This window comes from Meles meles, chromosome X (assembly GCF_922984935.1).
Source record: "Meles meles chromosome X, mMelMel3.1 paternal haplotype, whole genome shotgun sequence".
Lineage (NCBI taxonomy): Eukaryota > Metazoa > Chordata > Mammalia > Carnivora > Mustelidae > Meles > Meles meles.
The window spans coordinates 3,533,013-3,557,899 of record NC_060087.1 but is presented as its reverse complement, the minus strand read 5'-3'; the positions used below and the strand labels follow the sequence as shown (position 1 = coordinate 3,557,899).

The following is a 24,887-nucleotide window of genomic DNA, read 5'->3' as shown; positions in this document are numbered from 1 at the left end:
AATGGCAGGCTCCAAGGTCGCCAAAGTAAAAGGAAACTTTATTTAACATGCTCTTCTTTCGTTGGGTTGTGAGAATACCATGGGAGGCCACGCAGCTCTGTAGAGTGGACACCTTTGCCGAGGGGTGATCCTTTGGTAACAGGTGATGATGGCCATAGACATGGGCTTTCTTCTGTGGTTAAGTAGGTATGTTATTTAGCTTCTCCGGTGTTGGAAAACTTGTCACCTAATTCCTTAACTGATTATCTTCTGTGTGTGTTGGGCCCCTGCTGTGGGGTCACAAGGACTGTTGTATTTGCACACAATGGACCTCAGCTCTTGGTTGAATTTTTGCCAACAGTTTATGATTTACCATAAAAGGACACTGGCTAAGTTCATGGAAATTCAGCAGGGTAGCTCTCCATTGTTCTGATGTTTCCTTCATTTTTTTCCCAGTGGAGAGCTTAGAAAAAATATATATCTAGTCAGGGGCAATATTTTCAGATTTACCGTCTTTGGCAGTTTTGTCTTCTTGTTGTATGCTTTATGACTGATATTCCTAGGTGCGGGTAAAAATGTTTTCAGGACAACAATGCATAAACATGGTGCTGGAAATTGAGTCTTTCACAGTGTGACTCTACAGAAGGAAACATGGATATTGTAGTGTGGTTTACAGTAAAATAAAAAGATAAGGACACAGTGAAGCTTTTTGAAATAAAACTTATGGCTGAGAACGTTCTCTCCAAATGGGCAAAATTAGCAAGAATATTTTGTTTTCACCTTGATGTTTTCATTTTATTTTGAACATTTTTATTTTCATTTACATGTGGAACATTCAGCAGTTGGAGACCCCTGGAGCGGGGGTGACTGGTAGAATTGCATTTCTAATATAGAAATAGAAATCACCCACAGATGTTCTGCAACGTGGTGCCTTTTGGAGCATTGAGAAAGCCTTCTAAATTCCTCCTTGTTTTTTTTTTTTTCTTTGTCTGTTTTGTTTTTTTACTTTAAAGGAAATAAAAAGCATTAGCTTCAAGAGCCCACTCATTTTGTGATTTTATTTCTTCTCTTTTTGCAGAGGTCTTATGAGCCAGATCTTGGTAGAATCATTTTAGTTAATTTCATATGGCACTGATTGTGTGTGTGTGTGTGTGTGTGTGTGTGTGTATTTTCCAGCAGCTTTTGGCTAGCCCCTCTGGCTACCAGTGCTTGCGACAGGAAGTCGTGTTTCTTGATCTTTAACAAAAGGTCCATTCTAACAAAGAGGTGGAGAGAGGAAACAACAGCTTTGGAGCCATGAGCAGAGCCTTTTCAAAGAGGGCAGTGTGTGGGGCCCCGTGTAACATCCTCCCACCAAGGAGGAGCTCCGGGGTCTGTTTTCTGAATGAAGCAACGGACGTTGCGCAAGTTCTTGCTACTTGCAGTAGCAAAATGTTCTCTTGCATGCGTGATGTGTTGATGTTCCCTTAAAAGGTTAGATTTCAAGGCAAATTGATTTTCCCCATGTCAAGCCACGCTGTAGTATGCATCTTGACGTGAAGATCTCCGATGAGTTGGGCCAGTTTGTAAAATAATGTGCAGATCTGGAAAATGCTATGAGGGCGAGTCACGCAAACACACACACACACACACACACACACACACACACATATATAAATATATGTACATGTATACATATATATAATTAAGAAAATGCTGTAGGGATTATGCATGTGAAGTTTTTTTGAATTTGAAATCTTTTGACATTTTTTTCTAATTTGAAATCTTTCGAAATTTGAACCTTTCCCATTGAAAAATTTGGCAACAGAGGGTTAAAAAAAAAAAAAAAGGAATGTAATCCCGATACATAACAGAGCTGTAATGGGTGACCGAGAAATCAAAGAATCAATTTAGAATTTCTATGCCAGTCTATTTACATTCCACGAATGAGCTACTGTGGAGGCCCTAAGAACACCACAGACCCCCTTTTATTTGCTGGGGTGAAATGTGCCAACTTTGCTGATTATACACGGGCAGTAGAGATTCTTAAATGTGACTTATTTGATCTCCATTACGGATCCTGCTACTGCTCCGATCGTCTTGAAAACTCTCCCTGGCACACACTTTAGCTTTAAGGAAGTCCCTATTTTCAGTCTTGAGAATTATTTTTAAACTACAGGGATCCAGATATTTAAAACGATGATCCAATAAGACGGCTCAACCCGTGTGGCGACGAACGTCCTAATTAGTGCTTTTGAGACAAGTCGATATGTTTTGAGCAGAATGATGAAATATTGAGTTTCTTCTTCAAAACGTCGTTAGCGCATAAATGCTCTTTTCCTGTTGAAGAAATGGAAAGACGCTGTTGGATATCATTATTTTTTATGGCATAATTCATGCTGTTTTCCCACCCAAAAGAGAGGGTTAAAACAAGAGGAGTTATGGGGTACAAGCAGGAGCCTGGTGCATGGAGTGAACGTAGATTTCAGAATGAGGCAGGAGAGAACTACCTTCTTCCCCATGTCGGAGGTCTGAGCTGTGATCTGCAGAAACGCAGCAAATTTCATCCGAGTCTCTGTTGAACGTTGTCGTGTTCTCTGCCTTGCAAGGTGATTGTGGGAAGTTTCACAGCCTACAACCGGCATCCAGGAGACTGCATTCCTTTGTAATTTCCGTTCTTATTAACATGGCTGGACAACCTATTAATATCATTGTTCATCCCCAGAAGCAGAGGCAACGGGCCAGATTTGTCATTGCTAATAAATGCAAAATACCGTCCTCTAAACTGAACCTTAATCAAAAAAATAATAATTATTATGATTATAAGACCCTTGTCCTAGAAATGGGAGGCTCTTCACACTTGCTTTTTGAAATAGCAATGCTTTCTTTCATCAGAACCATGTGACACAATCCTGCTGGCCATCAACCCTATAACTGACCAGCTAGTCCGGGATGGTTGAGAGCTGTTAACATGCTGTTAATAAACCAGGATCATCCTGGGCTAGCTGTGATGTATGCTTATACCTATAAAGTAATTAATTATGCCTACATCAAGGCTAGGGATCAAATGGATGTTCCATTTATTTTCTTTGTTCTGGTCTACACCTTGGTCATTGAGAAGGTATATGTATCCAATTCTTGAGTTCTATCCAATTGACCTCTTATTTATTTATTTATTTTTCATGACAAGTGCCCAAAGATCTTCGGTAGAAAAGAGAAATCTCCTCTCTCATGCTTTGTGATAGAAATATCTGGAATTTATCTATGGATGCCTCTTGCTTCTCCTTTCCCTCATTAATTGTCTTCCATTTGCCTTTACATCTTGAGTTGGTTAATTCTCCCTCCATTCAAAGATTTGATTCCATTTACCTCCCACGGACTTACAACCTTGTTGGTTACCCTGCCGTGTCATGCCTCTTGCGTGCTTTCAATTATTTTTGCTTCAGAACGTTCCGACCACTCTGCATCGGCAGCAAACTCAGGGAGAGCCTCCGGTGTGGCCGGCTATGGATGGCTGGAGCCATTCCCTTACTGCTTGCAAACCTCCTTGCAGGGGTTTGCTTACTGTACGTACATAGAAACAAAAGCCGGGAGGTGAAAGGGACGCCTCCCAGTGGGTTACCGTTCACTCATTCATTATCAGGGTGTTCCAGCGATAGCAATAGGAAATGTTGCCCATGGGTTTATAGAACTGACTTTTTCCAGAATTCAAAAAGAAAGTACCAGAGACACTTGCCTGTTGTTTCAGGTGCCGGTAGCTATTCTGAAATTTCTGTCTCAGGACAAGTATGTAGGCTTGTGCTGAAGTTGTCTTTAGGGCCAGTAATTGCATACGTTCGCTTAGGTGCGGTGATGCCATGACTTCGACTAGAACACACAGATGGTTGGAAATAAAGGCGGTCTATTGGCAGAGGAAAAAACGACACAGGGATTAAAATTCATACGGCGATGGGAGCCATATGCTTGTTGCAATGGTGTGTTCGCCTTTGCAGTTCTGGTCTCCTTGGTGGGGTCTTGATTTCCATCTGACATCGAGGATGGGTGGCGGCATTTGGAGACGGCTCTTTGACGTCGGTGGGAGAAGTCTTACTCTTATGCACTTGGTATGTTGGTGTTCCATGTCAGATTCCATAAAAGGAGTCTGGGAATCATTGGGATACAGGACTCACCAATTCCTATAAACAGCTATGATGTGACTTGCATATTGTGTACACCATGCGTGAACATTTCGCCTCCACAAAAGTTTGGTGGGTCCCTAGAATAACTTTATGCACACAACCCATCCTAGGTGCTCTGCAGAACATCTGTGTCCCTCTTTCTTTGGGAGCTAAACATGTTGCTGGTTATTTGCCAATGGCCGTGCTTTATTGTTTTCTTAGACTCTTTGTTGTCTTTTCATTGTTTCTATGTCTTATTAAGGATTTTGTTTAATTGCAAATGGAACCCATCTTATTTATCAAGACAAGAGTTTCATGTAAGTGCATAGATAAAAGGAAAAACACAATTTCCTCCTTCAAGGATCTGCCCGTATTGACACTACCCTCCTAACTCCCATTATGTTTCCTCTCCTGGCAGATTTGCCCTAACGTTATTTCCCACGGGAAGAGTTGCCCTGGTTTTATTTTTTTTTTATTTTAAAGATTTTATTTTATTTTGCTCTTGTTTTATTGATTTTTTATTTTAAAGATTTTATTTATGTATTTCAACCTAGATGGAGAGAGCATGAGCAGAGGGAGAGGCAGAGGCAGAGGGAGAAGCAGGGAGCCCTAGCAGGGAGCCCAACCTGGGGCTCCATCCCGGGACCCTGAGATCATAACCTGAGCCAAAGGCAGACTCTTAACCCACTGAGTCATCCAGGCACCCCAAGAGTTGCATTTAAAATGCAGTTAAAAGTTCAATGGCTAGAGTGGAGAGGTGATGTGTTGCCTTTAGGGAAAAGTAAACAATAGTAGAGATGTCAAGGGCTATGGGAGAAATGGCAGGAAAGGGGATCCAGAGACAAGAGGAATTGTGCAAGATCATGCGAAACCAGGATTTTGGAAGTCGGGGGTGGAAAGTATGGGAACCATCGGTGTAATATCATCTGTGGTGGGCAGCAGAAGGGATTAGCCCCTTCTGAAAACAGGGTCTGGGTCTCCCCTGCTGCACTGGTCTCTAAGATGGGCTGGAAGGTGGCACGGGGGGGATACTCTCCAGATATCAGTCATAACACACATACATTGTGCAAGGTAGCATGGGCCTTGCAAAAACGAAAAAAAAAATGTTTCTGCCCAAAATATGTTAAATATATTGCAGTCACCATCTTCTTCATCTGTAGGTTTCTATGCATTTAATAATCACTTGGAAACACCTAATCTGGTCTTTGTTGTTGCTGGTGTGGAACGTGAGCTCCAAGAATGGAGAAGTTCATGGTCTAGCTCTGTCCTTGGTGGCCTTTGGCTTGGGCTTTCCTGTTCTGCCTCCTGGTGGCTGAAATGCCCACTGCATTGATTGGGTTTATTCAGCAAGTTAAGAGGCATCGTTCAGGATTACAATCCTGTGTTTGGGACTTTAGAGGAGCCTGGGAACAAACATGGAAACCAATGCATTGGGGTGCCGACTCTGTAATGAGGAGGGTGCCCTCATGGAAACGTGGACATAAACAGCAAAGCAAAGAGGCTCTCTCCTGTTTAGAGGTGACAGACATCCATGTCTGTAGCAAGTGGAGACCCCCAGGAATATGAAATGATGTTTTGGGGTAAAGAAAGTCACGATGGGGAGAAGTTAGAATCCAAGACTTTTCTTTTCATCTCAAGTGCACGAAACCATTGACGAACCTATGCCACACTGTGGAGAATCTCCTTGATCCCTTATGAATGATTCAGAATTTCCTAAAGGAAGGTGACATTTTCTTCGTATGGGCATCGCCATTTTTGGAAATCATAATGTTGGGACAGGCCTGATAGGAGAATCGATTAATACATAATTTCCCGTTAACTGGTTGAAGAGCATCATGTAAGCTTGAGTTAGTAATCACAGGGGATATACCTTAAAAACTGTCCTTTTCTGGGAATGTTTGCATTCGGATCAGAGTGTCTTCAGATTATTAATACGAAGACAAGCCCCCTTTTTTCTTTTGCAAGTTTTCTTCATTTCTCTTCTCACCAAGTGTATGAACAGCTGATCGTCTTGAGTTGTTGGAGGTCACGTGGTTGCACAGTGCAAATTCATAGGGAATTTCTTAGGGAGAATAAAACAAAATAAAATAAAATGTAACTGGGATATGGCAGCTACCTTGTGCACTTAGGAATATAAATGCATTTCTCAAATAAAATTACATTTTTACATGTACAACAATGTTACATTGTGACATTGATTGGGCATGTTGCATCTAACAAAGTAGTGTATTCTTTATTTAGAAATAGAGCAGCTTTGGGGCACCTGGGTGGCTCAGTGGATTAAGCCTCTGCCTTCAGCTCGGGTCATGATCTCAGGGTCTCTGGGATCGAGCCCCGTATCGGGCTCTCTGCTTGGCAGGGAGCCTGCTTCCTCCCCTCTCTGGCTGCTGCTCTGCCTACTTGTAATCTCTCTCTCTCTCTCTCTCTATCTGTAAAAAAGAAAAAAAAAATTAAAAAAAAAAAAAGAAATAGAGCAGCTTTTTGGAATGAAATGTGCAATGCCCACTATAAAAAAAAAAATGGGTATATTTTAGAACTTCCCGTGCAACCATCCTTTGGTGTTGGATGTGCAGGAGCTAAAGTCTTTTGTAGGTGAATCAATTGTAAGGCTCTGGTGGTTCTGTTATTGAATCAAGATTATATGCACTGAATTTCACTGCATTCAGTACAGTGGCTTTTATTATAGGCTCCGATGTTATGGAGGGAAAGCTGTGTCCCATGAAATGGGTACAGTCATAAACAGGTGGGTAGTGTAAATGCATTATAAAAACACATTTTGTTGTAGGCGTATGTATGACCTGATCTCCCGGAGGAACAGCCATCAGTTCTACCCAATATAACTAAGACTTGTACCAGAATCGAGAGAACAGTTTTTGCAATAAGGAAATATTTCCAGTTTGGACAGAGGAATGAATTCCATCTTTCAAAGTGACCCTCTGTCTTTTTACCGAAATATCCTGATAACAGTTTCGATGACCCCACTGCTCTCTTTTTTGTTCTGGACCTATGAATAACTTTCCCCCTCATTGCTCTGTCTGTGCCCCTCCTAAGCATCAAATGACCTCATTTAGGAATATCACTCGTGCTTTTCTGCAGTACTTCTTCATGAAAAGGATGTGCATTGGTCCCATCTTCCCAAGAAAGCATCCTGAGCAAATGGTACCTACTTTATCACTCCTCCTTCTCATTTTTCCATGCTCCTTTTAAGTTCTACTGTGTGTTTCATCCCCCGATCTTGTCGTTAGCCCACTTCCTCCTTTTCAATCATATTTCTTCCAAACTGTGCTGTGGAGAACCACTCAGATGTCATAAGAATTTCTGATGGCCCTCCAAACACTTCTCATGGCTTTCACACATCCTTGTCTTCTTAATCTTCTTATAAATGAGCCACTGGGCTTGTCTGCCCTTGTACCGTCTCTGTGTCCTTTCTTTAAAGTACTTTCTATGCCACGTGCAGCTTTGAAGCATACAATTCAGTGGCCTTATGTATGTTCAGAGAGAGGCATCACTACCAACCCCACCTAAGTTTTGAACATTATCATCAGCACCTATCCCTCCCAACCCCCAAAGACTTAGACCACCCCTAATATCCCATCTCTATGCCTTCGCCTGTTCTGGACATTTTCCTGTTAAATGGAATCACACACCGTGTGGTCTCCGCATCTGACTCCTTCCCTGGGGCAAAATGTCTATAGTGTTCATGCATGTCATAGCTTGTAACATGTCAGGACTTTGTCATGTTTTAATGCCAAACAATAATTCACTGTATGGCTGTGATGCGTTTGGTGTATCCATCCATCTTTTTTTTTTTTTTTAAACATATTATTTATTTATTTGACAGACAGAGATCTCAAGTAGGTGGAGAGGCAGGCAGCAAGAGAGAGGAAGAAGCAGGCTCCCCACTGAGCAGAGAGCCTGATGCGGGGCTCGATCCCAGGACCCTGAGATCATGACCTGAACTGAAGGCAGAGGTTTAACCCACTGAGCCATCCAGGTGCCCCTCCATCCATCTTTTGATAGGCATTTGGGTTCTCCCAACTTTTTTGGATATTAGGTGTTACGGTGCCTTGTATATTCACGTACAAGTTTTCACCTGACTGTACATCTGTGTCTCTCTTGTGTACATGCCTAAGGGTTATTGGATAATTCTAACTATTTGAATAACTTCCAATTTCTTTTTGAAAGTGGCTGCATTTGTACCAACATAAAGGTCCAGTCTCTCCACATCCTCATCAACATGCTTGTTTACATCTGTCTTTTTGACTGTAGTCATATATAAATGTATATTTGTATATATGTAGTCAGTATAAAGTGGTATCATATTTGATGTGCATTTATCCCCAAACCTAAAGATACCGAGCATCCTTTCACGTGCTCACAGGCCATGTATCTTCCTTGGAGAAATGTCTGTTCAGATCCTTTGCCCATTTTTGTTTAGCTTTTATTGAATTGCTAAAGGTCACATTTTAAAGTAACATTTTAGATACATGTTTCTTATCAGATATAGGGTTTGCAAATAACGTGTTTCCATTTTGTGTTTTCCCCCACTTTTGTGTTGGTACCTTTTGAAATACAAATGTGTTATAATTACGAGGCACTTCCATTTATGTGTTTTTTCTGTTTGTTTGCTTTTGCTCTTTGTCTTCTGTATAAAGAGTCTGCCTGAGCCAAGAGGATGCCAAGTTACTTCTGTATTTTTGCCTAAGAGTTGTATCTCTTACGTCTTATTTTCAACCTGCTCCATTTTGACTCAATGTTTTAAATGATCCACATGTGTTTCTTGTCCTGTTTTTTATCAGCACACTACATCACATGAAGCCGTTTTTGAATATTAAATGAAGCGAGCCTCTTGGGATAAATCTCGCTTGGCCCCAGTGAATAATTCTTTGTGTATGTTGCTGGATTTGGTTTGCTAGTATTTTTTTCTCGAGGACTTCACATCTCTATTCATAAAAAAAGACGAATCCATAGATCTGTGTTCTGCTGATGCATTCGTCAGCTTCTGGTAACGGGACTAGTTTCCCCACAGAATGAGTGGGAAGTGTCCCCTTCGCTTCCATGGTTTCCAAGCGAGTGTGAAGGGTTGGTGTTAATGCTCCTTTAAACAATTGCTAGGATTCTCCAGTGAAGCCATCTGGGCCTGGGATTTTCTTGGAGGAACATTTTTTTCCCCCATTACTAATTCACTTTCTTGGCTCGTTCTGTTCAGATTTTTGTCAACCATCTTTGGAGCTCATTTGCCGTCAGACATCCACATGGAAGGTACCCACTGGGAGGGTGATGGCTCTTCCAACTGTATCTCACATGACATTTTCCCTTCACGTTTCACTTCCATCTTCCTACGCACCCACACCATAGTTCTACCAAAAATTGCAAAACCAGCACTTTCAGCGGAAACGTTTCCATGTTACTGGAAACGTTGACCACAAAGAGGGAAATTTTCACTCACCTTTGTGAGCGAACCCCTTACAGATCTGAAAACTTGGTTGCTCACCTTCACATAGGCACAGCTTTGGAAAATGACTCTTTGTCGTTGCCCAAACAGCATGGCCCCTTTCCATCCCTTCATCGTGCAATCCCAGTGCTGTCTCGTCAGCCCACCCAGGGCAGAACCCCTATGGTGCCCCATGTCAGCCTTGTCTAATCATTGCCCTCCCCTGGTGTACAGATGCAAGAAATAGGGGAAGTGTGTTAGCATAGACCACTCTCCAAAGGTCTACAGATACACGCTCCTTTCAACAAGTGTTTCCCTGATGCCGAGTGACGTGGAGCACTTTTTCATGTGTCTGTTGGCCATCTGGATGTCTTCTTTGCAGAAATGTCTGTTCATGTCCTCTGCCCATTTCTTGATTGGATTGTTTGTTCTTTGGGTGTTGAGTTTGCTAAGTTCCTTATAGATTTTGGATACTAGCCCTTTATCTGATGTGTCGTTTGCAAATATCTTCTCCCATTCTGTCAGCTGTCTTTTGGTTTTGTGAACTGTTTCCTTTGCTGTGCAAAAGCTTTTGATCTTGATGAAATCCCAATAGTTCATTTTTGCCCTTGCTTCCCTTGCCTTTGCCGTTGTTCCTAGGAAGATGTTGCTGCGGCTGAGGTCGAAGAGGTTGCTGCCTGCGTTCTCCTCAAGGATTTTGATGGATTCCTTTCTCACATTGAGGTCCTTCATCCATTTGGAGTCTATTTTTGTGTGTGGTGTAAGGAAGTGGTCCAATTTCATTTTTCTGCATGTGGCTGTCCAATTTTCCCAGCACCATTTATTGAAGAGGCTGTCTTTTTTCCATTGGACATTCTTTCCTGCTTTGTCGAAGATTAGTTGACCATAGAGTTGAGGGTCGATTTCTGGGCTCTCTATTCTGTTCCACTGGTCTATGTGTCTGTTTTTGTGCCAGTACCATGCTGTCTTGATGATGACAGCTTTGTAATAGAGCTTGAAGTCCGGAATTGTGATGCCACCAACTTTGGCTTTGTTCTTCAATATTCCTTTGGCTATTCGAGGTCTTTTCTGGTTCCATATAAATTTTAGGATTATTTGTTCCATTTCTTTGAAAAAAATGGATGGTATTTTGATAGGGATTGCATTAAATGTGTAGATTGCTTTAGGTAGCATAGACATTTTCACAATATTTATTCTTCCAATCCAGGAGCATGGAACATTTTTCCATTTTTTTGTGTCTTCCTCAATTTCTTTCATGAGTACTTTATAATTTTCTGTGTTCCCATGATTGGCGATTTGATCCTGATTTTGGAGGCTCTAAATTTGTGAACAAGGCAGAGGTTGATACATCTATCAGGGGAAGACCAGCATTAACCAAATTGCAGTGAGGATTTATTCACTGACCATGAGGCATAAAACTCTCTGTAACTATCAAGAAAAATTGACAAGTCATCCTTCAGCTGGGAATTGGCATGCAAAATTCACAAGGTGTTATAGGGACAGCCCTGAATTTAAATTAAAAAAAAAAAATGAGAGAGGGTGAAAGTGATAACATACTCATGTCCTATTCTTACAAAGATAGCTTTGCCAAGAAAAAGACATTAGTGGATTTCATTCATTCCTTTTTCATTCCTTAAATACATACTGAGGTCCTGCTGTTTTCCACATGGTGACTTCCACCGGGAATGGTGCAGTCCACAGAAAAGACAACAAAAATCCCGGAGCACGTAACATTTTTATTGCCTTGAGGAAAAAATAAAGACCAGACATATCTCATGAAATGCACATTGTCATACAGTATGGTCGAGTGCCACGCATGAAAGGCTGCTGGGTTGGCTTCTGTTTCCCGATGTTCATACCGGTGCTCAAGTTCGTTATGTTTTGTTTCCATTTATCCATAGAGTAGACCTATTTCTCTTAATCTCGCGTCCTGGGGAAGGACGTGACCTCTTCCACTGGCCTATCAGGGATGTCCTGTTTCTGAGTTCTTGGATCAGCACCGTTGATGTTTTGGACCGATGTCCTTTTGTGTGGGGGTCTGTACTGGACCCTGTAGGGTGTGAGCTGTGCACTTGGCCTCTGCCGGTCCCTGCTCAGTGTCCCCTCGTGAGGAAGATCACAGAGGCAGACATCCACAAGAGGGAGAACCACCTGCTTTGGGACACTTCCCCTCTCTGGGAACAGAGGGTCACCGTGGCGTCCTGTTCCCTGTCCCTCAATTAATTTTGAACCGTGAAATTCACACTCTGGGGTATGTGGCTTTGTTTCTTCCTGTGACTAATGTTTACTTCCTGTAACTGATTTCTAAGCTCCTGGAGGGCTGGGGTCATAGTTCACATTGCCTTTTGTCTTCGGAGTGTCTACCAGATAATCAACACCTTCTGGATGATTAGCAGCCGTGTGTTTGACCATACATTGCAAAGTTGAAGCTAATTAATGAAAGAGAGAATGTATTTGCTTGAACTTTTTTTTTTTTTTTTTTTAAATTGCGGTACAGGTGAACTCCTGGTTGTCAGAATCTGTGAATGCCGAATTTTATGTAAACTGGATTTATTTCCACTTCTGACTTTGGCAGCTGTTTCTTTTCAACAGATACTGAAAGGTTCCATTTTCCTCGAAACATCTACTTACGCTGGTGTCATGAGTTCAGGATTTATCTTCATAACATGTGGCTTAGCTTGAAGAGAGGCAATTTATACTTGTGGCCTGCACATGATCTTGAATTGAAATCTAAAGTTTAAAAAAAAAAAAAAAACATTTTAGAGGCGCCTGGGTGGCTCAGTCATTAAGCGTCTGCCTTCAGCTCAGGTCATGATCCCAGGGTCCTGGGATCGAGTCTCCCATCAGGTTCCCTCCTCGGTGGGCAGCCAGCTTCTCCCTCTCCCACTCCCCCTGCTTGTATTCACTCTCTCACCATATTTCTCTCTTTCAAATAAATAAATAAAATTTTAAAAAAAATAAAAATTAAAAAAAATTTAAAATCTGCATATCTTTATATTTTTATCAGATTTTAATAGTTATAAAAACAAACTGAAACAGGAGAGCTCTGTTATATTTTCTTTCTTTGGCTCTTTCTGATGGTATTTTAAACAACGATGGTAAGGAAGATAATAATTGTGATTTTTCCAAAGGCTGTCTCAATTTATTGCAAATGGCTGACAAGTTTCTTAGGTGATCCTAATTTCAATGTATTAGATTTCTAGTGCTGCCTTGACAAATTACCACAAACTTGGTGGCTTGAAACAACAGAATTCTATTCTCTCCCTGTCCTGGAGACCAGAGTTCTGAGATCCAGGCGGGGCAAGGCTGCTGAGATCCAGGTGGGGCAGGACTGGACTCCTGCCTGGAGGGTCCTTCCTGCCTCTTCCAGCTTCCAGGAACTCTGGGCATCCCTGGGCTTGTGGCTGCCTCCCTCCCATCTCGACCTCTGTCTTCACGTGGCTTCTCCTGTGTCTCCTCTTCTTATCAAGAAACCAGTCATTGGACTCAGGGCCCACCTAAATCTGTAATAACCATTTCCAAATAAGGTGGCATTCTAAGGCTCCAAGTAGGCATGAATTTTTGGAGGACACTATGCAATGCATGTACGTAAATTTGTCAGATAGGTCATTATTGTGCTTTCCGTGTGTGCGGATACAAAGAGTGTCCAGTGTTTCCATCCATGTGTTGGGGTGTTATTGGGCTCAGGATGAAGCCTGGTCCTTCACTCACTAGACCACATTCACTGAAGAACCTAGAAATTTCTGTGACTTCACTTCCTTCTTGTGTCCTCTTGGCTTTCAAATAATGAAGTCATTCAGTATCAAGTTTGTTTTCTGAAACTTCAAAGCCTCCCCCCTAGTTTTAAAAGCGTTCTGCCCCATATTAGCTAGAAAACTCATGCCTTTGTTCTGGCGATGGGTAGGACTCTATCTCACATTTTCATCCAAAATTCCAAAGCTATGAATATAAAGTGAAACTATCACTTTGCGGTATTCTTTCCACCTTTTCTCTATGATAAAATCCAATTACTAATTCTCCTTAATGCCCTGTCTGGGAATTGCAAGTTGGCCACTTACCATTTCCAAATGCAGGTCCTAAAAATTAACATACCAGGTTAATACTGGTTTTTTAAAAAGGCACTTATTCGAATTCACCTGAAGTTTTGAAGTGACTTGCGGACTTTTAACGAAATCAATGGCCTTCTTATAATGCCTCCTGATTTCTTTTCAAATCAATCACTTTACACATCGCCCTTGGAAGCAGCTCTGGTGTGCCTGAACCCAGGATTGGTGAGGTGATGTTCTTTATTTCATATTTTCACTCTTGTCTCAGGTTGCTGTTAGTTAACACTTTTGTCTGGTTTTAAACACAGATGAGTGGTGATGGTGTTCCTTACATGCAAGTGTAGGCAAGTCTTGTGGCAGGAGCTGGTGCCCTGTGCCTGATTCACGCATGACACGTGGCCTTTACAAGTGGACAGATTCTACTCTGATGTCTTCTGATATAGGTGGTGGGTGGGATGCAGGATAGCATGAACAGAGATGCCTAAACCCCGTGAGATCTGAGCCCACTGCTCACAGAGAGGTGATTTTTTTCCCTGGAAAAATGTTATCTTCTTATTGCCTCACCAGCTGAGCATTTGGCCAGTGAAAATAAAATAAAAAATAAGTAATTAAATAGGATTCCTAGTTATTGGGAATGCTTAGGCTTTATTTTTTATTTCCTAGAAAGTAAAAGCAGAGCATTGTGGTTTACATTCTAGTAGCTTCTGATACTACTAGCCCGGTTCATTAGGCTTCTTTCTTCCTTTATTAGTTTACACAGAGAACCTCTTTACTCTGAGAGATTTTTTTTCCCACTTTTATTGGGATATAATTGACCTGGACATTGTAACATCTTCGGGTTTGTAACACGATACACGGTAACACATCTAGGCACAAGTCACAACTCATTCTAACAGGTTTGGGTGCACAACGTGATACATTGTATCAATAGTGGGAACACAAACATGATACATTGTAACAGCTTTACGTGTACAGCATGATGGTTTGATGTGTGTCTATATTGTGAAATGATCACCTCATGGGTTCATTTAACATCTGTTACCTCATACACTTACAATTTCTCTTTTCTTGTGATCAGAAAATGTTAAAAAATATTTTATTTATTTGAGAGATAAAGAACGACTAAGGGGAGGGGCAGAGGGAGAAGCAGGCTTTCCGCTGCGCAGGGAGCCCGATGTGGGGCTCCATCCCAGGAACCTGAGATCCTGACCTGAGCTGAAGGCAGATGCTTAACTGACTGAGCCACCCAGGCACCCCTTGTGATGAGAATTTTTAAGATCCACTGTTGGGGGGGGGGGGGATGTTAGCCTCAGTGAAAGTATAAATTTCAAGACTGTTCCACACTTTCACATAAAGATGAACAGTACAAATATGATTTAGAATTAATGATTAGAATTTATGAGTTCTTAAAAAAAAGAATTTATGAGTTCTTGAATTTGCAGTGGGATTTCTGTTTATTTTAACTGGTAATCATAATCTCTGGCCTGTGAAGCGGGGAGTGCTCGCCTTTTACAATTCATCCCGAGGCCAGCCTTTGAAGTCCACATTTGGGAACCTTCCTATCCTTCCTTGAGAAATGGAGATTTTAGCAACTCAGAATGACTAATCGCTTACATTGACAACAACGAGATCTGTGATGTTCATAGTCTACAAACGCTATAATCAGAAGTCGGTAGACGCCCTAACCCACCACCCCCTCATCCAAAATTCTTTCATTTGGTAGGTAGCATGTTGGAGTCCTGGAAGCTTACTGAGCTGTGGGGTAACATGTTGGGTTGCCGGATCATGGAGGGGACCCTGGAAGGGTCTTAGGGGATGGGACAGCAAGCAGGACAGCAGCTCGGGCTGCTGGCAGCAGCAATGGCTAGCCAGCAGAGAAGCATTTACCTGATGTGAGCAACCTGCACAGCAGCAGTGGGGCTCTCCAGTCACTTACCTGTACGTCACAGGTAAGATTACACCTACCTGCCCATCTTCCACCTGCCCTGTGTGCTCCTGGATGCCTCTTACTGACCCAGCACGTAACTGGCCCCTCCTTCTCCACACTTAGCACTATCACTGAGGCTTCCCACCTTCATTCTCCACCCCATGTGAATAACCAGGCATGGGATCCATTTGGGATTGCCCCTCCAGGGCTAATCCCCACGGAACTTCAAATGGGAGAAGAAACGTGATGGAAGAAAAACTCAGGTGTAGAGCTAAAGGACCGTCTTCGGATAACAGAGGGCAGGTGAAGGTACCTTAGCTCAGGGATGACTCCAGCTGAAATGGGGACCGCGAGCGTGCCACTGAGTTGGACATTTTATTTTATTATTTTACTTTTTATTGTTTTTAAAGATTTTATTTATTTATTTGACAGAGAGGGAGATTACAAGTAGGCAGAAATGCAGGCAGAGAAAGAGGGGAAACAGGCTCCCTGCTGAGCAGAGAGCCCAATGTGGGGCTTGATCCCAGGACCCTGAGATCATGACCTGAGCTGCAGGCAGAGGCTTAACCCACTGAGCCACCCAGGCGCCCTGAGTTGGATATTTTAATGTGGTTAATTTTATGCTATGTGAATTTGAGCACAATACAAGAAAATGAAGTCTGAAGCTGGCTAAGGTCCTCCCTGAGCTCCCCTCTTTATGCTTTCCTAAAAGGAGCCCAGTTTGAGAGCAGCTCTTTTTTTTTTTTTTTTTTATTTGACAGAGAGAAATCACAACTAGGCAGAGAGGCAGGCAGAGAGAGAGGAGGAAGCAGGCTCCCCGCGGAGTAGAGAGCCCGATGCGGGGCTTGATCCCAGGACCCTGGGATCATGATCTGAGCCGAAGGCAGAGATTTTAACCCATGAGCCACCCAGGCACCCCGAGAGCAGCTCTTAAAAGGAACATATAAGCAAACCAAACAGAAAGCAGACACAACAATAATAATAATATAAAATAAGGAAAGAAACTGACCCCAAGGACCTCTTTTTCCCTTTCTGCTACATCCAGAGGCATTTTATCATGAGGTCAAACATGGCCTTTTCCAATTTGAGGTGCTAATGGAATCCCTATGCTTTTGACTAGGTAAATACCTAATTTACACAAATTCCTTTAAAACTGGTACAAATGAGAGATGTGGGATGCCTGGGTGACTCAGTTGGTTAAGCATCTGCCTTTGGCTCATGTCATGATCCCAGGGTCCTGGGATCGAGTCCTGCATCAGGCTCTCTGCTCAGCGGGGAGCCTGCTTCTCCCTCTCCCTCTGCCTGCCGCTCCCCCTGCTTGCAGTATCTCTCTCAAATAAATAAAGAAAATCTTAAAAACTAATGAAAGGAACGAGAGACTTTTATCTATATGCACTTCTCTGTTCCTACCCATCCCTTTAGGTATGTATCCAACAATCACTTGTTGCAAGCATGCCATTTACAAGGCCCTGGGTTCACACATGCATATTTTATTTTGTATTTACACCCACTGCTTTGTTAGCAAGTGTGGCTTTACTTTGTGGAATCATGACATTGACATTTAAATGGAAACCACTCTGAGTTTGAAGAAAAGGAAAAAAAAAGGAACAAATTGTTATGTGAATTTAACATTGTTCATCTCCTACCCTAACTTCTCCAGAATCACCAAGACCAACTCGTCAACCTTGCTGGTATACATCGTTGGCTTTTTACACTTGCTAAAGTTATGATTTTCTTGTATTTTTTTAAAGATTTGTTTTATTTATTTTAGAGAGCAGGGGGAGGAGCAGAGGGAGAGAAAATGTCAAGCAGACTCGGTGCTGAGCAGGGAACCCACATGGGGCTCGATCTCATGACCCTGAGATCATGACCTGAGCCAAAATCAAGAGTCAGATGCTCAACTGACTCAGTTGAGATGACTCAACTGACTCAGATGACTCAACCCAGGCACCCTTAAAGTAATGATTTTAAATATTTACAGATATGCATTAACTGAATGCATATTGGTATCTCAAGTGATTGTTTTATTGTTGTGTATATATTTATTTAAAATATTTTTATTTATTAATTTGACAGAGAGATGCAGAAGATACAGAGATACAGAGAGATCACAAGTAGGCAGAGAGGCAGGCAGAGAGAGAGGAGGAAGCAGGCTCCCCGTGGAGCAGAGAGCCCGAGGTGGGGCTCAGTTCCCGGACCCTGAGATCATGACCTGAGCAGAAGGCATTGGCCCGACCAACTGAGCCATCCAAGTGCCCCTTGAGTGATTATTTTAAAAGTGGACGAGACCGCACGGGATTCAAATAAAATCCCTTTGTGCACAGAACTTGTTTTCAGAATGATGAACGTCATCTAAGAATCAGTTTTGGCCTGGGTTTTCTACTTTCTTAGTGTGGTTCTTCATAAACCCTGAAGTATTCTGTCCATCCAAATGCCAAAATGTTATTTTTCCTTTTCCCAAGGTTGCCATGCAGTTTGGGATTCTAGATGAGTGGGCGGTTTTCAGTAGCGACATTCTACTAGGACTTATCCTCATGGATTCGGTTGCTTCTCAAACTATCAGGAATTTTTGCCTCTGACTTTTTCTTTCCCCACACAACAGTGAGACAAGAAGGTAGCCCTGTTCCCATCCCACTTATTTTCTCATCATTATCAACCTATGGGCTTGAGAACCATGCAAGGGCCCTTCCCCACCTACTGTTCCTGGTGCTGTGGACCTCTGAGAGCTGAATGCCAGAGGGTAAATGTAGCTTGTTTAGGAGGACAGAGAACACCTAAGCTCTCTGATGGGGAGATGGACATGGTTCACCATCTCAAAAGTCTTTATATCTGGGACTCTCTTTTTTAAGTAAACTCCATACCCAGTATGGGGCTTGAACTCATGACCCCAAGATCAAGAGCTGTGTGCTCTACTGACTGAACCAGCCAGGCGCCTCTCTATATCTAGGACGCTTGTCACAACATTGTGCGCCTATGACTTCAGGCACTTGTTGACAACACGTTAGAGGCCCAAGACATGCACTTATGACCGCATTTCTTGGAAGAATGCACATTCCCAGCACACCATACACTGAGAGCATCTTTATAGGCCCTCTGTCAGAACTTTGTCTTGGAGTTTTCTATAAAGCCCTTGCCAAGTATTTATTTTTTAAAGAAAATGAAAAAAAATTACAGGTAGCCTGAAGGGAAAATAAAATGTAAAAAGAGAGCTATATGGTTATATTGGGCTATGTGAACCTGAATGGTCTAAAACATCTCACCCTAGGTTCACATGTCTTTTTTTTTTTTTTTTTGCTGAATTGGAATCCTAGCTTGACACATCCATGTGAAAGTCTGTAATTTAAATCCCCAAACATCTAGTTAAATTTTGACACCTCATCTTGGTGGGTTACATTTATTGCTAAAGTCCTGTATTCATCTGACTCAAGAGTTTCCTGGTTTTTAAAACCAACGCAGGCTGAGGAAGGAGGAAACTGCACAACTTTATGTTAAGTGGTCAAAAAAGAAAAGCATACCTTTGCCTACTTTTACTTTCTTGAATTTGTGGCTCTACCCTTCATATCGAATGCAACATTGTTTCCATGTCCTCGGGATAATTTGTAGTTCTGACAACAGGAGCCCTCTGTGTGTGAAACATTGCTTTTGCTTTCATCTACTTGGATACATAGTATCCATTTTGAGAAGTACCTAGTACATGGTATCAAGTTTTGTCTTCATTTTCCATCCTGTTCAATTATAATTTAAATGTTATCTGTGTCATCCTCACACCTGAGTCTGCAAAGAAAGGTTGCAGTCATTATCATTATGAACAAATGTGATTTCGTCTTTACTCATGGTGTGCAAGCAAACATCTGCGTGCGGTTTTAAAAGGTTTCATTTCCAAATCCCCTTTCACACATGGCGCACACATTCCTGTTGAGTTCATAGTGTGCATCTGGCTTGTTCCACATGGTCCCTCATTTAGGGAAGCTCCCAGCGCAGTGTAGCAAATGAACACAGATCTTATTAGTTCCTTCCAAGCTAATTAATTAATTTTATATGTTCCGCATCCTTTAAGAGAAGTGAGTGGCTGAAATCCAACAGCTTCTACTATAAGAGAATAGAATCGAGTGCATTTCATCATGGATTTGCCTTTTGTTTTTTCATAGAATTTTGGTTCATACGACGTGTTATTAGTAACTGGTTTGCCTTCCCAGTGTGCTGGGAGGACTTGGTTTTCTTGTTTGAAAGCCACGACTCTGAGAACATTTTTCAGGATCTTGACTTATTCTCCTTGTTTCTGAAATGCTCCATAAGAGAGGCAGGATTTTCTCAATCCTCAGACAAAATGCCTTTTGCTTCAGTGTCTCCGATCTAAGACGAGAGCACATTACTTATGAGGCCACTCATTCTGCAAGTGGAAAGTTTCTCATCACCGTCTGTGACCTGGATCTTGGCCACTTGCTGTAAGAAATTCAGGACTTTCCTGTCCTGGCCACAGCCTGCCCCTTCCAGCCGTAATGAAAAGTCATTTCAAATGGTGCCATTTCTTGGTGACGTAAGTTCAGTGAACCACACAGTCTTTCCTCTGATTCTGTCTATACAGCAAGGCTGAATTTTCTTTTCATGCGGTTTGGTTTGCTTCGTACGATTCACACAGGCACTGAACCGAATGGTTCACGACTCCTGGCTGGTGTCAACTCCATAGTGTTGCACACAGGAATATTCTAGGGGTTCCTGGGCAAGGTTGAGAACGTTTTTTTCATTCAGAAATAAAGGGGTTGGGTTCGTCAGGATGTCATGTCATAGATACTATGCAGACCTGCTGTGGCAGGAAATTTCCCTGGATCAGGCTTCCTTGTAGGTGTATTTCAATGTTATTGGAGTCAGCATTCAATAACCAATGTTCCGTGCGTACCAAGTGTCACAGGCCAGCGCCTCACACACATTCCGTGTGTCGGACTCATCACAGAAAGTTGAAGAATGTGTGTCGAATAGCACAATCTTTGCTCTTAGTTTTGAAATGTCCATCTGACCTAAAGAGAAGTAAAGACCAGACTGAAGAAATTTGGCCAACCTTCTCATTTGTTGGCCCAAATCAGACACATGTCAGAGAGACACTGAGTTACAGATGAGAATAAAAAAACCGTATTTACTGAATTTTCACTCAAAATGCTAGAATTTTCCAAATAATATTTTTCTAGACTTGTTCTACAGAGAATGATTCTAACAGATTGCAAAAAGTTTAAAACAGAGACAGCAAAATGCAAAAAACTTCCACTCCTCAATAGCTATGATCTAGCCATATTCTTGCTATGAAAACTTATAATGATTTTTTCAAGTTTAAATATTTTTAACTTTTGCAAATCAATACATTAAAGCATTAATATTTATATTTTATGTAGGCCAAACTGACCAGTCTCCCTGAGGTAATTGTTGCTTTTATTACGGAAAAAATTTCTCTTTTTACTTTTTTATTTTTTGCCTTTTTTTTTTTAAAGGCTATGATATATGGTTAAATCTTAATCAGAAAAATCTATTTTTCTTTTAAGATCACTAGGAAACCCTCAGGGTTTCCTAGTGATCTTAAGAGCACTAAGTATAATGGTGACTTACTGTCTTTCATCAAGTCACCTTGTCTTTCTGATTAATTTTAATTAATTAATTTTTTTAAAGATTTTATTTATTTATTTGACAGAGAGAGAGAGAGATGACAAGTAGGCAGAGAGGCAGGCAGAGAGAGGTGGGGGTCGGGGAAGCAGGCTCCCTGCTGAGCCTGATGTGGGGCTCGATCCCAGGACCCTGAGGTCATGACCTGAGCCGAAGGCAGAGGCTTAACCCACTGAGCCACCCAGGTGCCCCAATTTTAATTTATTTTTAAAATTTCTTTTCAGTGTACCAGGATTCATTGTTTATGCACCACACCCAGTGCTCCATGCAGTACGTGCCCTCCCTATGACCCACCACCTGGTTCCCCAACCTCCCACCCCCGCCCCTTCAAAACCCTCAGGTTGTTTCTCAGAGTCCATAGTCTCTCATGGTTCATCTCCCCTTCCAATTTCCCTCAACTCCCTTCTCCTCTCCATCTCCCCATGTCCTCCATGTTATTTGTTATGCTCCACAAATAAGTGAGACCATATGATACTTGACTCTCTCTGCTTGACTTATTTCGCTCAGCATAATCTCTTCCAGTCCCGTCCATGTTGCTACAAAAGTTGGGTATTCATCCTTTCTGATGGAGGCATAATACTCCATCGTGTATATGGACCACATCTTCCTTTTCCATTCATCCGTTGAAGGGCATCTTGGTTCTTTCCACAGTTTGGCGACCGTGGCCATTGCTGCTATGAATATTGGGGTACAGATGGCCCTTCTTTTCGCTACATCTGTATCTTTGGGGTAATGCCATCAGGGAGAGTCAAATCAAAACCACATTGAGATACCACCACTTTTCACCAAGTCATAGTGTAAAGATTTTTGCTTGTGGTGTTTTATTCAACCCCACCTAAAGGGAAGACACTATTTGCTTTCCTTTACTAGGTGTTACTGCAAGGCTCAGAGGGGTTGTGTGCACTCCCACCGACAGCCTGGGTGATCATCTTTGGAGATATGATCAGAATACACATGGTTTAACTGTAGAGATGAGAGGATAGCCGTGAGTAGGACTTGCTGCTTTAGGAGATTATATATATAGATCAAACCTTATTATATAACCTTAGAGCTCTTACACCACTTTTCTAATTAGTCATTTGCCTTAGTCTCACAATTCCAGAAGATGCGTGAGCTGCCCAGCATCGGTCCATATTACCTGGGTATGGTGTCAACAACACCGTATTGATGTTTCCTAAAACCCAAGCTTTGGGCTCGGCATGCTACATGTTCTGATTAATTGGAACGTCAACATTTAAGAGAAGGTTTGATTGTCCGAAAATGTTGAGTGAGCTGCCCTTGGCAGGTCAAATCATTCTGGGTGAGCTTTCAGCCATCCCTGAAACTCCACTGACTCTGCAGGCAGAGACGCGTTTTCCCACGCACAGTACGAAGCCCGTGCTGGCTAACACATTCCCCCTGAGGACAGTCTATTAAGAAAAACGTCATCATCATCATCTACTTGGTGACTTCCTACTGCCTCGTTATTTTCCCAGGTAACTTATTAGCACTGTTCCAACAGAGGTTGCCAGATAATGACCCGCTACTTGAATCAAGTTAGCTCTGTTGACGCTTTCCAACAGGGGAGAACGCACAGGGAATGGGGTGCTCGGTAAGAGGGACCCGGAACAACTTACAGGTTGTGGGCTTGTTTGAAGTGAGTTCATGGAGAATCCGGGAAGCTAGGCACGGCTTTGGAGTCAAACTCTTAGGAAGTGGGGTAATTTTATGATGGCTTATCCGAAAGGAGGAAAAATGAGATGAAAGCGGTTCCTGTCGTTGGCAAGGGATCGCTGAGTGTCCCTTGGTGTTTTGGCCCGATGCTGCTGTTAAGAAGGATTTACATTCCGCAGGACGGCTCCACAGCCTGGCTGTGTGGGCTGAGCCAGCTCCCACCTGTGTTTACGTGGTAACCCCTGGCCAGCAGCCAGGTCCCAAGGGCTGCTGCTTCTCCTTCTCAGGTGACCGAGGATGGAATAAACCAACATACATATGCCAAATTACACAGAGGGCAGCAAGTCAGTCTATACCAACTTCTTTCCCTTTTGCATTTTCCTGCTGTACTTTCCATGGTTGGTGAAGACCTGTCCATGCAGAACGATGTGTTCTCTGAGTTTGATCATTGTGGGCAAGAGTCTTCCTGGGGCAAAGACATCGGGATGATTGTAGACCACTGACACCCAATTCCACAGACCAACCTGTCACTCCTGTGTCTTGTTCCCTTCCAGTGACGGCTGCCATGGGCAAGCCATGCTGGGAAGGGTCTCCAATCCACCCGGCCCGGAACATAATAGTGCGTCCTACACAGACACGTGTGTGAAAAGCCAAGGCGTATGTTCACGTGCATTTCTTTTAACAGATTGTATTTATTTATTTGACAGACAGAGATCACAAGTAGGCAGAGAGGCAGGCAGAGAGAGAGGAGGAAGCAGGCTCCCTGCTGAGCAGAGAGCCTGATGCGGGACTCGATCCCAGGACCCTGAGATCATGACCTGAGCCAAAGGCAGAGGCTTTAACCCACTGAGCCTCCCAGGCCCCCCATGTGCATTTCTTCTTAGATTTGAAGAGCTCAGTGATGGGGAAAAACCATGAGAGACTCTTACATATAGGAAACAGATGGGGCCTTGCTGCAGGGGAGGTGGTAGAGGGAGGGAAGAAACAAAGTGATGGGCATTAAGGAGAGCACGTGATGGGATGAGCACTGGGTGTGATACCCAGCTGGTAAAAGTATTGAACACTCCATCTGAAACTAATGATACTCTATCCTTTGCCTAATTGAATTTAAATTAGGAAGAAGAAAGGAAGAAAGAAAGAAAGATTAAAAAGACTTCCAAGGTGCAAAAAGCAAAAGAAATTTTTAAAACTATGCTCACACGCTGTATGTTAACTAAGCAAAAAAAAAAAAAAAATATGAAATATACCAGAATGGAAAAATATGTTTATCATTCATAAAGATGAAGTTTTATGATGAAATAAAAAAAAAAATAAAGGAGCGCCTGGGGGCCTCAGTTGGTGAAGTAGTGTCTGCCTTCGGCTCAGGTCATGATCCCGGGGTCTTGGGATTGAGTCCCGTATGGGGCTCCCTGCTCAGCGGGCAGCCAGCGTCTCCCTCTCCCTGTGCTGCTCCCCCTTGCTTGTGCGTGTGCTCTCTCTCTCTCTCTAAAATAAATAAATAAAATCCTTATTTTTTATTATTTTTTTAAAGATTTTATTTGTTTATTTGACAGAGATCACAAGTAGGTAGAGAGGCAGGCCGAGAGAGAGAAGGAAGCAGGCTCCCTGCTGCAGAGAGCCTGGTGGGGGGCTCGATCCCAGGACCTGGGATCATGAGTTGAGCTGAAGGCAGAGGCTTAACCCACTGAGTCACCCAGGCGCCCCAATAAATAAAATCCTTAAAAAAATATATGCTTACAGATTTTAAAAAGTCAGAATAATGAAGTTTAAACTCCATAATTCCAATTTTATCATATAAATAATATATATGTATGAGAAAAGGCTGTCCTCTGTATATCCCTAAATTCACAGGTGGTCTGGATGAGAGGAAAGATGTTGCTTTTATCCTTGCAAATTCTCTATAATTAGAAAAATACAATCTTTTTTTTTTTTTTTTAAACTTCTGGGCACCTTATGGGAGAGAACGCCCATGTGCAGACTTCTCACTTGTGTGTTCCAGCAGTCCCTTCTTCTCCCTGCCTTGCTTACCCGTCTCTCAGTCCAAGACCCTAGGCCTTCTTCCC

At 42.4% G+C, this 24,887-nt stretch overlaps 1 protein-coding gene across 4 annotated transcripts in view; it reads left to right on the top strand.

Annotated features, from left to right (window-relative positions):
- Nucleotides 1–24,887, top strand: part of LOC123934352 (neuroligin-4, X-linked) — a 295,634-nt gene that overhangs the window by 181,097 nt on the left and 89,650 nt on the right. The gene's annotated exons all lie outside the window — the stretch shown is intronic.